Source organism: Lagenorhynchus albirostris, chromosome 8 (assembly GCF_949774975.1).
Source record: "Lagenorhynchus albirostris chromosome 8, mLagAlb1.1, whole genome shotgun sequence".
Taxonomy (NCBI): domain Eukaryota; kingdom Metazoa; phylum Chordata; class Mammalia; order Artiodactyla; family Delphinidae; genus Lagenorhynchus; species Lagenorhynchus albirostris.
The window spans coordinates 4299764-4312736 of record NC_083102.1 but is presented as its reverse complement, the minus strand read 5'-3'; the positions used below and the strand labels follow the sequence as shown (position 1 = coordinate 4312736).

Genomic DNA, 12973 nt, shown 5'->3' with positions numbered 1-12973 from the left:
TTCCAGCCCAGGGCTCTTCCATCTGCCCTGAGGTCTGTGAGCTTGACCTGGGATCATTACTCAGGGGTCCTGGCCTCCTTCCCTCCTCCAGGGCCCGCCCAGTCTTTTTCTCTGGTCTCCCCTTGTTTCTAGCTCTCTGTGCTTCGTGTTATCTGCTGATTTGTTCTCAGTGGAAAGCCCCGGACGGAGGTCGGGTAGGAAGAGGGCGGGCCGGGGTCCTCATTCCTTTGGCTTTCTCTCTGCGGGGTCCAGCTGTCTCCCTCGACTAAAAGAAGCTGCCCCTCTCCAGGAAAGCCGTCCTGCGGGGTTCCTTGCCTTCTGGGGCTTGGTAACCTCTTCCCCAGCTTGTACCAGCCCTGCATTCTCCAGTCTGGTCCCTACACTCTGTCCTCACCTTTGCAAATAAACCCTTCTTGAATTTCCCACAATTCAGTGTTCTGTTTTTTGACAGAGATACTGACAGGTTGAAGGACCTCCTTGTTAAACTCTTGAACTAGTGGAGGGACATAAGGAGGGGAACTTCAGGGCCCGTGGTCCCTCGTGGCGGACCCATATTTTGGTGAGGACTCCTTCATTTATGTCATTAGGCAATCATCTGACTTATTTCTTATCGCCAACTTCGAATTGTTGAAGCCCAGCGCAGTTCTTAAATAAAAAATATGTGCCCAGCAAATGGAACCGATTTTAAAAGGAATTGCTCGTGGTGATTTAGTGAATTGTCAGGATTCTATTTCATAAATAACAAAATAGAAATTAGGAGCATGTCAGAGCTGCATTAGTGCTCACCCATAAATAAGAATCATTTTATTAGAGCTGGTAAATTATGCTTACTTAATTCACATTGTCATGCCTGCCACTTTGCTATATATCCTGTGGGTTTTTCACTCCCTAGATGTGTTACAGTTCAGCAAGACAAACATTTTGGGTAACTGATATATTAGGAATGCAGTTATGAGTAAATAATGTTATTTTTCTGTGTTTCATACAGTAGTGATTGGCTTTTCTTCCGCTGACATGTAGGGCTGAGTTTCATGAAAATGGGAGATTAATGCATCCTCTGTGTGTGTCTCTCTCTCACTCTTTTTAAGGCCAAGTGTGAAAAAGAAATGAAAACATGAAGAGTCTGTTAATGAATGTGAGATGCTGGAATAAAGGAGTCTTTGCTCTTCAGCTATGTGGCATTGATCCCACTAATGGTTTGGCTTCTGAGGAGAGAAAATCTTTGATCCGCTCAGTGAGTTGACGGTCACAGGACAGGTGGTCATGTCATGCAGGCCAAGTCCGAAGGCCTGGGAAGCAGGGCATCTCCAGAAGACAGTTTCCATAAGCTTACAATCCAGACCAGGGACAAGACTGATACATTCACGAAAGTGTCAGTAACACTGAAGGGCGACACGGGACCGGGATGAGGGTCAGGGGGGTGGGAGGTGTCTGAGGGGCCCTCCCAAAGCCATTGAGCTTGAAGGACACGTCCAGGTAGAGACCTGTGTCTCATCTCTTCTGTTTGACAAGGATGCCCAGGTAGAGATCTATGTCTCGGCTCTTCCGTTTGACAAGGACAGTCCTTAACAAAGTTCAGCCCCGCCCCCCCCCAATGTCTGCGGCATCATAATCTCTTTACACAGCTTCTCCCTCATCCCCAGGGCTCAGTGACCTTCAGCTCCCTCCTGCCCTGGGTTCCTCACCAGATGGTTCTTCACCCCTCGCCCCACCACATCATCGTCCCATCTCAAACTCTCTCCCCTTCACCCTTGAAAGCACCTATTTTTGTTCTATTTTTTTCAGGCTCCTGTCTACTAGATGATAATGGGATGAAAATAATGCATATAAAACAATTAATATACTATTAATAAGTTACCCCTTCCTGGGAACATAGTGCCTTCAGCCAATGAAGATGCTCCAGGTCAGGTGCCTTGACCGTCCATAGGGAAGGTGAGGAGAGGAACTCTCTGGGACCCTTCACATCTTAGCACGTGGGTGGGAGCTCCCCATTCAGGGAATGACATGCTTTCACGGGCCTTGTAAGGTCTCTTCCTGGAAGGCTCTCCCCGCACCTCCAGACCTGCCTGGGGCTGCCGGACTGTATAGACTTTCCCTTAGTGTCACACTTTTGAAAGCACTCTCCTAGCTGAATATTTTGCATTTGATCCCCCAAATGGTAAAGGAAGGTACTTTTCTCATTTGACAGTTGGGGGAAGCGAAACCAATAATAACAGAGTGTAGGACCCAGGCCTCCTGAACCAGCATGGACCCTGCCACCCCTGTGGCTTTTCTGAAGATGCCACCCAAGTGAGTCTGATTTGCTTAAGACATCTGGGCGTTAATTTCTGAAATCAGAAAAGAGGGGGGCAGACATGGTGAATGGATACGTTGTTGCAGTTAGTTTAGCTCGTTGAAGCAGTCAGATGTCCTTTGTGGTGGTTGTAGTCACATCAGTGAGAGCCAATGATTTGTGCTTAAAGTTTAGTGAAACGTTGTACTATATTTGTTTAATTATTTCCATTTTACAGATGAAGAAATTGAGGTTGAGACATGCGAAGTGACTTGTCCGAGTTGACTCTGCTGGTCACGAGGTGCCAGGCTTCCCTACCCAAATCCACAGTGATGTCTCTTTCACTTGGAGGATAAAGGAAGAACTGAATTCAAGTTATTGCAGACTGCAAAATCGCTACCATTGTAGTGACTGTAGTCTGCAATTACTACATCTCTTAGATATTGAAAATCACATGTAGTAAAAGACTAATCATACACATTTGTTGGGTGTTAGTACCGCAGAGTTGATTGTTTAGAAAATGTGAGAAATAAACAGAGAGCTGTTTTCTGGGTCAGTGAGGGTAACCCCTACCTTGGAAGGATTAATGCAGGCATTTATAGGCAATGAATAAGAATACCGTGGCCGTGTATGTGGAGGATCCAGGCATAGCATTTAGAAATTACAGGAACTGGAAAAATTTCCCTCCAGTCTCACCAGCGTGTCCAATGAACTTGACTGGGTGCTTTACAGGGCAGGACTGTACTGAAGGCCACCAAGATGGACGACACTTGTCCCCTCCCAGACCACGCGGAATTAGGAAGACGCCACGGAGAGCGCCAGCCGCAGCTGCGGAAGTGCCCCCATGGTGTCCAGCGGGCCAGTTCTCAGGGGACTTAGTTTATTTTTCATTCAAGTATAGTTGATTTACAATATCATGTTAGTTTCAGTTATTCATACATACATATATATGTGTGTATATATATCCTTTTTCAGATTCTTTTCCCTTATAGTACAGAATACTGAGTATAGTTCCCTGCACTATACAGTAGTCCTTGTTGCTCGTCTGCTTCATGTATAGTATGTGTACATGTCAATCAGGGGATTTATTGAAGAGCAGAATGGACAGAATGGAAATCCAAATGTCCTCAGACCATGTTCTCTCTACAGCCTATGTGAAGATATCCTAGGTACTTACTTCAGTTATTTGCCTCTAAATATTTTGTTTGTGGAGCAACGAGACAGAATTGGGTGAGAGAACCACTGCGCTCTACACGAGGAGGCCTGAGCTCTGATCGCCATCACATTGCCAACTTGGGGAGCCTTTGGGGAGGCCACTTGAATTGAACGGCAGGACAAACTGGTCAGGATCCCACGAGAACGCCTCGTGTAAGCCTCGCCTCCGCTGCGCCTGGCGTAACCTCCATCGCATTGCTTAATCAACCCAGGCCTCGGTTTCCTCATCTCTACAATGGGGGCACCGTCAGAGCCCAGCTCACAGGTGATGGTGAGGCTCAAAGAAGCTGAAAATCAAACAGGGAGGGCTTCCCTGGTGGCACAGTGGTTGAGAGTCTGCCTGCCGTTGCAGGGGACACGGGTTCGAGCCGTGGTCTGGGAGGATCCCACATGCCGTGGAGCAGCTGGGCCCATGAGCCACGACTACTGAGCCTGCGCGTCCGGAGCCTATGCTCCGCAACGAGAGAGGCCGTGATAGTGAGAGGCCTGCGCACCACGATGAAGAGTGGGCCCCGCTTGCCACAACTAGAGAAAGCCCTCGCACAGAAAGGAAGACCCAATGCAGCAAAAATAAATTAATTAAGTAATAAACTCCTACCCCCAACATCTTTAAAAAAAAAAAAGCTGAATAAAAAGAACAGAATAAACAGGGAGCCCTGTACGTAGCACTGGGGGTGCCAGGCACTGTCCCACCACTTTCTGTAATGTTCTTCACTTCTCAGAGCTCCACCTTCCTTATCTCTACGGTGTACAGATAATAGCTGCCTTACTTCCTCTTATAAGATTCTCCTGAGGGCCAAGAAGAAACCCTCCGATAATTGTGATTTCAAGAAGAATATTCTTTTAAAATGACAAAGATATATTTGTGGTGATAATTATTATCAGCATCACTAGCCTCGGAATTCCCCTGCTTTACAGAATCCTTGAGGAGGAGTGCAGGAACCGCAGTGGGCAGAAGGATCGCATTTCACGGAAATACTTGTCCAGCAACGCATCACCCCTCCCGGCCACCCGCTGCCCGTGGAGCCGTGCTGAGCCGTGACCGTGGAACACGGGCAGCCCAATGCTGAGGACCACCAGTGATGTGGAAAAGTGGGGACGAGTTAATGAAAATGGAAGAGGTCCTATTTTTAAAAAATTTTTTATTGGAGTAGAGTTGATTTACGATGTCGTGTTAGTTTCAGGTGTACAGCAAAGTGAGTCAGTTATACATATACATAGATCCACTCTTTGTTTTAGATTCTTTTTCCCATATAGGTCATTACAGAGCATTGACTAGAGCTCCCTGTGCTATAAAGTAGGTCCTTATTAGTTATCTACGGAAGAAGTCCAATTTAAGCCTCGTTCGTGTATTGGAAATCTGTGCTACAGTCTATCCTCCAGTCATACACCACGCTCAGCATCGTCTGCCCACGAGAACTTTGGGAGCGTATTGACTCAATTGCCCCCACGAGGGATGAGCTCCCTGTCTTTGCCCGACGGCTCCCTGTCAGCGGGGGCTGCCTGTTGCCCCCTGGCAGACGTGATGGGGAGGCTCAAACAAGCCTATTAATATTCAGTCAAATGCCAATAAAGTCCTTGTCCAATGTGATTCATTCACCATATTGATCTACCCTTTTCAAGCCGAGAGCAAATTAAGTGAGCATTGGCTTGTGTTACCTTGAAAACGCAGTGCAGGTGAAAATCAAACTGTAATCTTCTGTGTACTTGGAAGATAAATTGGAAAGGCTATTCTTTTGGTGCTCAATTTAGTGTGCCCAACCATTGTCTGGGGGAGATCAGGGCCTCTGGCGGCACGGCAGGGTTTATCAGAAGGTGTCTCTGGATTCGAAAATGATCTAATGAACAATTCTGCTTGTGTTCTGCATCTTCTAAAAATAGTGTCAACAAATTGGCACCATCTCCTAAATATCTGCTTACATCCTATTTTAGCAGCCAACTCTTGGGTTGCCAGGAGTTTATAATATACCCATCTCAAAATAAAAATGCCTCTCCCGCAAATTGTAAGAGGGATCAACATCAGATTGGTAGCAGGACAAGGGTTCTCATGGTGCCCAGTGGGGTGAAAGTCTCTCGGAAGCTTGCAAACCCCTATTTATGGGCTGAAAAGCTTATAGAGTTTCTTTTTAAGGATGTTTTCTTTTAAGGATGTCTTTAAGGATGTTGATATTTTCTTTTAAGGATGTTGAAACATTGCTGTCTTCATGTTCAACTCTGGGGCCATTGGAGACTTTGGCCTCAGAGAAGTGGCCCTTCAGGATTCACGTCCACCATCATCTCCTGAAGAGGACGAGGGGATGAGGAGTGAAGGGCCTGCTTTCACATCCAGCTGGGATGTGACCGGCTTCCAGCCTGGAGCTTCCAGCCTGGACCGGCTTCCAGCCTGGAGCATCCCGCAGGCTCTCAAGGCATCGCAACAGATGTGCAGGGAACACAGCGGGTACCAAGCCCACAGGCCTGCCCCTTCCCAAACTCCTGCCTCACGGAGCTTTGTAAAGGAGATCATCACCACGGAATTGAAGATACAGTCAGGGTAAGCTCTATTCTGTTCATCTCTCTGTTACTGAGGAAGGTTGTGAAGCAACGGAAGTCCAGGGCCCTACTCTTTCCATTTTTGTGTTTCTTTCACACCTGCCGGAAAACCATTTTCCCAGTCCTGATACGCACAGCCCCAGGCTGCACCCTCGCGCTCACACACACACTCTCTCACACACACTCACACACACCCCTCAGCTCTCTCTTGCTAATTACTTCTCTCTAAAAACCACAACTCAGGATGGAGAACAAAACAACCAAACATCTTCACTTAAGGTTATTCTCGTATTTTAGAGGATACTTATTAGCTTGAGTGATGAATAAGTCCAAATGTGCGAGGCAGCAGGGGGGACCCCAGTGGTCTGAGAAGTCGCAGGGCGCGTGAGGGGTGGGCATGGTGCTGTGGTCTTCAAGGATTTTGACTGATTTGGGATCACAAGTCGTGGACTTCACTGCAAAGCACAGGACGACAGAGAGATCTGAGGGCTGTTTAGAGCCCTGGGCTTTTTCTACCACCGAGACAGGGCAAGTTAGTTTAGAGGATGCAAGGCAGATACTTTGATGTGATTGACTTAGCATCAGAAAGGTTCATCTCTCTGAATTTTTTTTTTTTTTTTTGTGGTACGCGGGACTCTCACCGCCGTGGCCTCTCCCGTTGCGGAGCACAGGCTCCGGACGCGCAGGCTCAGCGGCCATGGCTCACGGGCCCAGCCGCTCCGCGGCATGCGGGATCTTCCCGGACCGGAGCACGAACCCGCGTCCCCTGCATCGGCAGGCAGACTCTCAACCACTGCGCCACCAGGGAAGCCCCATCTCACTGAATGTTACGGCTCCTACTCTGCCTGCTCTTAGCCCTGGATTGGAGGGAAGGGCAATATATCACTGGATTCAAAATTCATGGTTCTGTATAATATTTATTATTTGGTGTTTACTAAGATCTGCTTTTTAAAAAAAATTTTTAACATCTTTACTGGAGTGTAATTGTTTTACAGTGTTGTGTTAGTTTCTGCTTTATAACAAAGTGAATCAACTATACGTATACATATATCCCCATATCCCCTCCCTCTTGAGCCTCCCTCCCACCCTCCCTATCTCACCCCTCTAGGTCATTGCAAAGCAGCGAGCTGATCTCCCTGTGCTATGCGGCTGCTTCCTACTAGCTAACTATTTTACATTCGGTAGTGCATATATGTCACTACTCTAACTTCCTCATTCTCTATGTCTATGTCTTTATTCCTGCCTTGCCACTAGGTTCATCAGTACCTTTTTTTTTAAGGTTCCAGATATATGTCTTAGCATTCGGTATTTGATTTTCTCTTTCTGACTTACTTCACTCTGTATGACAGACTCTGTGTCCATCCACCTCACTACAACTAACTCAGTTTTGTTTCTTTTTATGGCTGAGTAATATTCCATTGCATATATGTGCCACATCTTCTTTATCCATTCATCTTTGATGGACACTTAGGTTGCTTCCATGACTTGGCTATTGTAAATAGTGCTGTAATGAGCATTGTGGTACATGTCTCTTTTTGAATTATGGTTTTCTCAGGGTATATGCCCAGTAGTGGGATGCTGGGACATATGGTAGTTCTATTTTTAGTGTTTTAAGGAACCTCCATACTGTTCTCCATAGTGGTTGTATCAATTTGCATTCCCACCAACAATGCAGGAAGGTTCCTTCTTCACCACACCCTTTCCAGCATTTATTGTTTCTAGATTTTTTGATAATGGCCATTCTGACCAGTGTGAGGTGATACCTCATTGTAGTTTTGATTTGCATTTCTCTAATAATTAGTGATGTTGAGCAGCTTTTCATGTGCCTCTTGGCCATCTGTATGTCTTCTTTGGTGAAATGTCTATTTAGGTCTTCCACCCATTTTTTTCATTGAATTGTTTATCTTTTTGATATTGAGCTCCATGAGCTGTTTGTATATTTTGGAGATTAATCCTTTGTCTGTTGTTTCATTTGCAAATATTTTCTCCCATTCTGAGGGTTGTCTTTTCATCTTGTTTATGGCCTCCTTTGTTGTGCAAAAGCTTTGAAGTTTAATTAGGTCCCATTTGTTTATTTTTGTTTTTATTTCCATTACTCTAGGCAGTGGGTCAAAAAAAGATCTTGCTGTGGTTTATGTCAAAGAGTGTTTTCCTCTAAGAGTTTTATACTGTGTGGTCTTACATTTAGGTGTTTAATCCATTTGGAGTTTATTTTTGTATATAGTGTTAAGTAGTGTTCTAATCTCATTCTTTTACATGTAGCTGTCCAGTTTTCCTTTCCCAGCACCACTTATTGAAGAGACTGTATTTTTTCCATTGTATGTTCTGGTATCCTTTGTCATAAATTAGGTGACCATATGTGCATGGGTTTATCTTTGGGCTTTCTATCCTGTACAATTGAACTATATTTCTATTTTTGTGCCAGTACCATACTGTCTTGATTACTGTAGCTTTGTAGTATAGTTTGAAGTCAGGAAGCCTGATTCCTCCAGCTCCGTTTTTCTTTCTCAAGATTGCTTTGGCTATTCGGGGTCTTCTGTGTTTCCATACGAATTGTAAAATTTTTTGCTCTAATTCTGTGAAGGATGCCATTGGTAGTTTGATAGGGATTGCATTGAATCTGTGGATTGCTTTGGGTAGTATTGTCATTTTCACAATATTAATTCTTCCAATCCAAGAACATGGTGTATTTCTCCATCTGTTTATGTCATCTTTGATTTCTTTCATCAGTGTTTTATAGTTTTCTGAGTACAAGTCTTTCACCTCCTTAGGTAGGTTTATTCCTAGGTATTGTATTCTTTTTGTTGCAATGGTAAATGAGATTGTTTCCTTAATTTCTCTTTCTGAGTTTTCATTGTTAGTGTATAGGAGTGCCAGATATTTCTGTGCATTAATTTTATATCCTGCAACCTTACCAAATGCATTGATTAGTTTTAGTAGTTTTCTGGTGGCACCTTTAGGATTTTCTGGTGGTATCATGTCATCTGCAAACAGTGACAGTTTTACTTTTTATTTTCCAATTTTTATTCCTTTTATTTCTTTTTCTTCTCTGATTGCCGTGGCTTGGACTTCCAATACTATGTTGAATAAGAGTGGTGAGAGTGGACATCCTTGTCTAGTTCCTGATCTTAGTGGAAATGTTTTCAGTTTTTCACCATTGAGTATGATGTTTGCTGTGGGTTTGTCATATATGCCCTTTATTATGTTGAGGTAGGTTCTCAGTAGGCCCATTTTCTAGAGAGTTTTTATCATAAATGGGTGTTGAATTTTGTCAAAAGCTTTATTCTGCATCTACTGGGACGATCATATGGTTTTCATTCCTTAATTTGTTAATGTGGTGTATCACATTGATTTGCATATATTGATGACTCCTTGCATCCCTGGGATAAATCCCACTTGATCATGGTGTATGATCCTTTTAATATATTGTTGGATTCTGTTTGCTGGTATTTTGTTCAAGATTTTTGCATCCATGTTCATCAGTGATATTGGTCTGTAATTTTCTTTTTGTGTGATATCTTTCTCTGGTTTTGGTATTAGGGTGATGGTGGCTTCACAGAATGAATTTGGGAGTGTTCCTCTCTCTGAAATTTTTTGGAAGAGTTTGAGAAGGATTGGTGTTAGCTCTTTTCTAAATATTTTATAGAATTCGCCTGTGAAGCCATCTGGTCCTGTATCCTTAATACTTTAAATTTCTTGGTTGATTAGTCATTGAAAGAGGTATAAACATCACTATTATTTTAGATTTATCACATTTCCATGTTATTCTCTCAATTCTGAATTTATTCAGTTTGTAGCTATATGGGGTTCATACCCGTTCCAAATTGTTACAGTTTCCTGGTGATTTGTCTCTTTTATAATTCATTAGTTATATGCACTGCATCAAGTAAACTTTGCCTGATACTAATGATGAAACATCAACTTTCCTTTGGTTGGTATTTGTCCCGTTTTCTTCTCTTACATTATTTTCAGCACTTGTTTCAGACCAAATGAAAATGTATCTTTTATCTGGGAGGTTTTATCCAATTACATTTCCTGTGTATGTTCATTCAAATAGGCCTGAATCTACACCCTTACTTTGTGCCTTATGTTTGCTAGACTTTTGCTTGTTTTCCTACCCTCATCCCTATACTATCTTCTTGAAAACAAATCAAGCTGTTTTATAGTTTCTACTTTTTCTCTACTGGTTGGGAAGTTATACATCTTATACCTATTCTTTGTGGTGGTTAAGCTTAATTAATTTATTTTTTTTGCGGTACGCGGGCCTCTCACTGTTGTGGCCTCTCCCATTGCGGAGCACAGGCTCCAGACGCGCAGGCTCAGTGGCCATGGCTCATGGGCCCAGCCGCTCCGCGGCATGTGGGATCCTCCCGGACCGGGGCACGAACCCGCGTCCCCTGCATCGGCAGGCGGACTCTCAACCCCTGCGCCACCAGGGAAGCCCAAGCTTAATTTTTAATTAAAAAACACTTTGAAAAAAATCTCAAACTTACAGAAAAGTTGCAATTACAGCACAAAGAATACTGATGCAACATCTTTATGTAATACTTAATGTGTATTTCCTACAAACAAGGGCATTCTCCTATATAACTGCAATACAACCATGAACATTTTGGAAGTAGTATACCTGCATTCTTACCAGTTGATGCAAAGACCTCATTCTCATTTTCCTTAGTGTTCCAATAATTTCCTTTAGAGTTAAAGGATCCGATTCAGAATCACAAATAACTTAAATTGTCACCTTTCCTTAACCTGGAAAGGTTCTTCGTTTTTTCCTTGATTTTACATCCTTGGCTCTTTCGAAAATTTTAGGCCAGTTATTCCGTAGAATGCCCCTCAATTCGGCTTCATCCAATGTTTCCTAATTCCTGTTAAAGATGCACGCCCTGAATCTAATCATACCACAGAAATGCCATGTGTTTCGTTCTTGGTATCCTATCAGGTGTTGTGTAATTCCAATTAGTCCTTTTGTGAATTATGGTCACTTTAAGCACTTGATGAAGGTGGTATTTCTCCATGTAAGTTTGCTCTTTTTCCCTTTATAATTAATAAGTTCTTTGTGGTGAGAGACTTTGAAACTATGAAAATATCTAATTTCCCATCAGATTTTCAATTTATTAACTGTATCAGTATAGACTCATGGCTTCCTTTTTCACTCAAGGTGTTACAATCTCTTATTAATTATATATATATATATATATATATATATATATATATATGAATCACTTTGCTGTACACCTGAAACTAACACAACACTGTAAATCAACTACACTTCAATTAAAAAAAAAAAGGAACTCAGATTAGGAGATGGGAATGTAACAAGACCCAGTTACCAGAAGTGGGACCCGGGTAAGCTGGTAAGATGGCGCAGTGGTTAAGCCCAGGGCTGGCTTCCTGCCCTTGAGCTCGGGCTCCACCTCTGTCGACGGCTGTGATCTAGGGCACAGGGTGTAACCTCTCTGTGCCTCCATGACCTCTTCTGCAAACTGGGATCGTGAACCAGCCACACCACAGGGTCGTTGGGAGGGTGACATAACACAAGTTAAGGTTTAACCAGTGACAGACACAGATGTTAGCTGCTATTTTCACTTAAGGACAAAGCAGAAGGCCAGTCGTTGGAACCAAGGCCCGAGGTCAGGCCAAATTTTCAGCCAGTTGGACTCGTTCTCTCTGCTTGGACGTTGAACTTGATCCAAGGCTTTGAGGAGAGGCAGGTGGGCAGGGGGCGTGGTGGTGGCGGGGGAAGAAAACTCCCAACTTGGCAGCTGGAGTGTGGAGTGTGTCTCAGACTATCGCTTCTCCCAGGGGCAACGATGCTCCCTCGTTGAGAGCCACTCGGTGCAAGTCCGCCAGGCCTGTGTCAGTTCCTCCATCATCTCGGGTTGGACTTAGGGAGTCACGATGTTTTCTATTTCTTTGGAGACAAGGGAAAGCCACGCAAACATGGCAAACAACGGCCAGTTCTGCAAGCATCTTTCCTCCCCTCCCCACCTCCCTTCCCCGAAAGCACTGGAGCAAAGGGAATGAGAGTAAATTGAAAAGCAAACTCACCTTACAAGCACATAAAAAAGATCAAATGCAAGGGTGGGGGAGGAGAGGAGGTTGCGGACCAAACAGCCGGGCCTTAGAGAGACTTAAGAGGAATCCCAGGATTGAGCCATAAAAATTTATGGCATCCTAGGAATAGTTGAACGTTTCCTCGTTTGTGGTGCTGAGATTTTATGAGCCAAACAGGCGATCTTTAAAGCTTGTTTTCCTTTGCTCTTCAATAGGTTTAATTAAGCTTGGACTTGAGGCTTCAGGTTGTTTGAAAACTTGAGATTTACAACAAAACGACCCAAGTAACCTATATAACCAGTGAAACAGGTAAGGACTGGATTGGTTACGTGCGCGTCCCCAATGGGCTAATAATTTGACACCCTTTCAAAGCAAAAATTTTAATGTTTTTCCTTAGCCATCACTCAGAGCATGCTGAAACAAAAATCTTTAAGCTGTGTTTGGGATTCCCCTGGTGGCGCAGTGGTTAAGAATCCACCTGCCAATGCAGGGGACATGGGTTTGAGCCCTGGTCCAGGAAGATCCCACATGCCGCAGAGCAACTAAGCCCATGCGCCACAACTACTGAGCCTGCGCTCCAGAGCCCTCGAGCCACAACAACTGAAGCCCTCGCACCTAGAGCCCGTGCTCCACAACAAGAGAAGCCCCGCTTGCCGCAACTAGAGAAAGCCCATGCACAGCAACGAAGACCCAACGCAGCCAAAAATAAATTAAAAAAAAAAAATCTTTAAGCTGTGTTTACACATCTTCTGTTGGACAGTGGTTACCACGGAACATTGGATGGTAACTCATCGTTCTGAGGGTCAAGCCTAGTGAGCTCCCTGACTCGTGGTGCTGAGGGAAACCGCCCCCACCCCTCTATTTCCTCTGAATGACGTGATGGGTCCCCTGCCCACT

The 12973-nt window shown here is 44.2% G+C and overlaps 1 long non-coding RNA gene across 1 annotated transcript; it reads left to right on the top strand.

Annotated features, from left to right (window-relative positions):
- Positions 1–1109: 1109 nt before the first annotated feature.
- LOC132524439 (uncharacterized) lies at positions 1110–2288 on the top strand. Its single transcript, XR_009541875.1, has 3 exons — positions 1110–1234; positions 1786–1932; positions 2189–2288. It is a non-coding gene; the product is annotated as an uncharacterized LOC132524439 (long non-coding RNA).
- The last annotated feature ends 10685 nt before the right edge of the window (positions 2289–12973 follow it).